This window comes from Myotis davidii, unplaced genomic scaffold (assembly GCF_000327345.1).
Source record: "Myotis davidii unplaced genomic scaffold, ASM32734v1 scaffold732, whole genome shotgun sequence".
Lineage (NCBI taxonomy): Eukaryota > Metazoa > Chordata > Mammalia > Chiroptera > Vespertilionidae > Myotis > Myotis davidii.
Genome location: NW_006284349.1, coordinates 1881179 through 1885235, shown reverse-complemented (window position 1 = coordinate 1885235; position 4057 = coordinate 1881179). Strand labels below are relative to the sequence as shown.

Genomic DNA, 4057 nt, shown 5'->3' with positions numbered 1-4057 from the left:
GGGAGGAGTTGGGGGGGGGGGGTGGTCTTGAGCCTGGGACTCTTGCCTGACATGAGAAATAAAGCATGGAGGGCTTTAACTTCAACATGAGACAGGCCAAGCGCCGGCTCCATTTAAGGAAAACCTTCCACGTTGCTCTCAGCGTCTCGCACACGAGGGAAAGACTTGTCCAGCTCTCTCTGTGTCTGAAATGCAAAGCAATTTTTCCTCTGAGAGGAGAAAGAGGAGTCCTGCAATATTTATAGTACAGTGCTTTGCCACCTACCAACAGCAATCTGGTTGGTCTTCACCTGTTCAGCATGGTTTTTTGTATTGCTGTTTTTAAAAAATATATTTTTGTTGATTTCAGAGAGAAGAAGGGATGGGGATAGAAAGAAACATCAATGATGAGAAAGAATCATTGAGCGGCTGCCTCCTGCACGCCCCCTAGTGGAGACTGAGCCTACAGCCTGGGCATGTGCCCTTGACCGGAATCGAACCCCGGATCCTTCATTCCCAGGCTGATGCTCTATCCACTGAGCAAACTAGCGAGGGCTAGCATGTTTTTTTAATGCACATTTCTGTACCTAGTAAATAGCCATTCTTTCGGTTCTCTGTGCAAGAGTCCTTGTAGAGGTGTGTGTGTGTGTGTGTGTGTGTGTGTGTGTGTGAGAGAGAGAGAGAGAGAGAGAGAGAGAGAGAGATATCAATCAACATGTAAAAACCAACACCAACCAAAGGAAGGGTCAAGTCTAAAATGACATCCCATGTAAGTCTCAGCTGCTCGGCACTCCCACCAACCAGTTCCCTGTCCCCTCTCTGTGGACGGTGTGGACAAAATACTGCTTTGAGACTGAGCCACAAGGGGGTCCTTCCTGGTAACGTGCCTGACAGACAGAGTCTACCTCTCCCTTCATGGGAGGGGCACCTGGCTTGTCTTGAGATGGTCCTAATCCCATCCTTCTCCTCATCTTCTTGAGGAGATGATCAAAGATAATGTCGGTTTGGCCTGAAGAGGTTCAGCCCAAACAGTGATCACAGAGTACCCCATTTACTTCACTCCGAAGAATCACAAGGCATTCATAACAAAAGCTCTCCGAGGCTTCCTCCGTGCCGGGCACCATGCCAAGGGCTTTCCCTGCATTATTCATGTTATCCTCCAGGACACAGGTGCTGTCATCCTCTTTTACAGATGAGGACACTAAGGCTTAAGGAGATGAAGTCATTGCCAGCGGGTTGACAATTGGTGCTCGCCACGGTGAAATGAAAAGTTAAGACCCCACATCTTTCAGCCTGCAGAGCCCACCCTCTTAATCACTACACTCTCCTATCTATTTACTAGAGGCTCAGTGCACGAATTCGTGCTCAGGTGGGGTCCCTCGGCCTGGCCAGTGATCACGGCGATGGGGGCCGTCTCGCCCAGTCCCCATCGGAACTATCGGGGCCGGCCGGCCAGGAAGGGACCACGGGGGTGGGGGGGGGGGGCGACTCCAGAGCATGTCCAGCCCTCTGGCCCAGTCCCGGTCGGCCAGACCCCAGCAGCAAGCTAACCTACCAGTCAGAGCATCTGCCCCCTGATGGTCAGTGCACGTCATAGCCACTGGTTGAGCAGTCACTGAACAGTTGACCGATGGGTCAAACACTTAGCATATTACACTTTTATTATATAGGATGCTCCCCAAGACTCATTTCCAAAATCGCAGATGAAACTTGCTGCTTACAATCTACCTCTTGGGCATCTTTGTCAGTTTTTTGGGTTTATTTGTATATTGTTGTTTTTTACTTGATTTGAGAGAGAGGAAGAAATTTGTTGTTCCACTTATATGTGCATTCATTAGTTTATTCCTGCATGTGCCCTGACTGGGAATCAAACCTGCAACCATGGTGTATCAGGACAACACTCTAACCAACTGAGCTACCCAGCCAGGACTATGTTTGGTTTTTACTTATCATGTTTCAAATGGGCCAATAACTGTAGACACCCTCTCTACTCCCACAGGCTCAGCTCCAGATGCTCACACAGAAATGGACACCATTCACTGAAGGGACAAACATATCTACAAATTACCCAAATACCCAGGGCAATGGGCACACACCAGCACTCTGCTCCTGTCTGAAATGTAAAACACAAAGATTTGGGGGGTGAGGGGAACTCGTGACAGTTGGCAACTCCAGAGCCCAGGCCTGAACTCCAAGCCTGTCCCCACCACCTCCCATCTGGACAGACCCTCTGGAGGAACAGGCAGCTATGAAGGTGCCTACAGAACAATCTACTCTGTCTCCAATCCTCACCCCACTCTCCCCCAACCCAACAAAGAAACCCTTTCTCAATCCTACAGCCACAGGGACAAAGATCTATGGTTTCATTTCAAGTTAATGCCTCCAAAGCGCAAACATCGGACTAGAAAACAATTTCAAACTATTTCTTTCACACTTTGCCCACAGAGTTAGCTGGTTGTCTGCCAGTTCGGAAACACCACTGACCACCACACTAGAACTATTTTCCAAAAACTTTATTATAGAGAATTTGGTCAGGGCCCAGATCAACCTTGGCCAACTCGATAAATATGTTAAAAATTTTGCCACAGTGAAATATACCGACTGCACTACTAATGTGATTAACTTTTTCCCTAATATAGTGGACAGGAAGAGAAAACTCCCCTACAAAGGCAGCCCAGTGCCCCAGGAGTGCTCCGGAGTCTTCCCACAGCCCGTGCGCTGGCCATGGAGAGGAGACAGGCTCCCTCAGCTCACCGCCACCTCCAGCACCCATGTCATCTTCACACCCATGGCACAACCAAACCCATGTGGGTACCAAGGCCAAGGAGTCCGTTCCCTTGTGACCCACCCCCCAGATGCTTCCTTGAAAGATTTCCTCGTCTCAAGACTAGCCAAAGGCTCCGTAAAAAGTGGACGAAGCAGAAAGCTGAGGTCGGTGGTTTCATTCCCGAGAAACCCTCAGCTGTCCACAGGGATCGGATTCCGCTGCCTTTCCGAGTCCCCCTGTGGCTTCTCCCCACACCAGCTCCCTGAGACCACATCAAACCTCTCTTGGCATCTTGGCGACACCAGCAGCATAGCAGAACCTCTAATGGTTATGGTAAGAAAAATAAGCCCAGCTCAGACCTTCCGGCGACATGCGCTGTCCGAGCGGGTTTTATTCACCTGTCCGTGGCTTCTCCCTCACAACCTCCATTGCTCATTTTTCCTAGATCAAAATCTACAACTCACGGGCAGGCAGAAAGGCACGCAGGCTGACTGCCCTGACATCATTCGATCTCAACAGAGCTATCTGTTCACTAATTCCATTCTTAGCTTGACAACACTGGCCGGCAAAGGTTTGTTTCTTCACTACAAAAACCAAATACTATGAAAAGGAAAAGAAAATCTGAAAGGTTACCTGTAGGAAGGACTTGACTGATGGTGTCGGACAAAGCCCTAATTTAATGAGGCGGTTGAGGCCCAGGGGAGTGACTCAGGACCCCATATCAGAATGTGCTGGTAATTTCCTCTCCAGTGTCTACTCTTCTCCTCTCCCTTCCCAACACCCCCTCACACACACACTCCGCATTCTCAGCCTGGTGGTGTGGGTGGAAGTGACCCCATCGCCAGCTCCAGAGGCCCTGGACTGGTGCTGGTCCAGCTAGGACTTCATGCACCAGCCGACACATTTCCTCTGTTGTTTAGACACTGGATTGGCTTTTCTGTCACTTGCAACCCAAAGCATCCCAACAGATGCCCACATAGAGTTACTGGCAGATCCGACTTCTTAACTGCCTACCCGGGGTGTCTGCCAGAGTAGTCTTTAACAGCCCAAAACAGAGAACCATGTTTCAACAAATTTAGTGGCTGGACTTGATAAGAATAAAAAGATTTGGGTGAAAAATATGAAATTAAATATTATCATTGTGCACTTGAAACGTGTGGCTTAATGTGTCAAGGTGACTAGAGTAGCAGAGTATTCTTGCCCTGGCAGGTGTGGCTCAGTTGGTTGGCGCACCATCCTGTACACCAAAAGGTGGCAGGTTCAATTCTCTGTCAGGGCACATACCCAGGTTGCGGTTTTGATCCCTGTTTG

At 49.3% G+C, this 4057-nt stretch overlaps 1 protein-coding gene across 7 annotated transcripts in view; it reads right to left on the bottom strand.

Annotated features, from left to right (window-relative positions):
- FOXN3 (forkhead box N3) overlaps window positions 1-4057 on the bottom strand; it is a 289030-nt gene that overhangs the window by 234464 nt on the left and 50509 nt on the right. The window lies entirely within an intron of this gene.